This window comes from Arachis duranensis, chromosome 6 (genome assembly GCF_000817695.3).
Source record: "Arachis duranensis cultivar V14167 chromosome 6, aradu.V14167.gnm2.J7QH, whole genome shotgun sequence".
NCBI lineage: Eukaryota > Viridiplantae > Streptophyta > Magnoliopsida > Fabales > Fabaceae > Arachis > Arachis duranensis.
In genome coordinates this window covers 1,639,202-1,639,405 of record NC_029777.3, presented here as the reverse complement: position 1 = coordinate 1,639,405, position 204 = coordinate 1,639,202, and positions in this window count along the sequence as shown.

Genomic DNA, 204 nt, shown 5'->3' with positions numbered 1-204 from the left:
TACTACTATTTACCACCAATTTAATCATGGTAGTGAAAAGTTGACATAAATAATAAAGAATGAATTACAATGCAAGAAATACTATGTAATGCTGGTTCTAGGTTTCTCGTGTAGATGGATAATGTTTTGAATAAATAATATGTTAATATATAATAAACTATGTTAAATTAACATTAAAATCAATAACTAAAATAAATTATAATG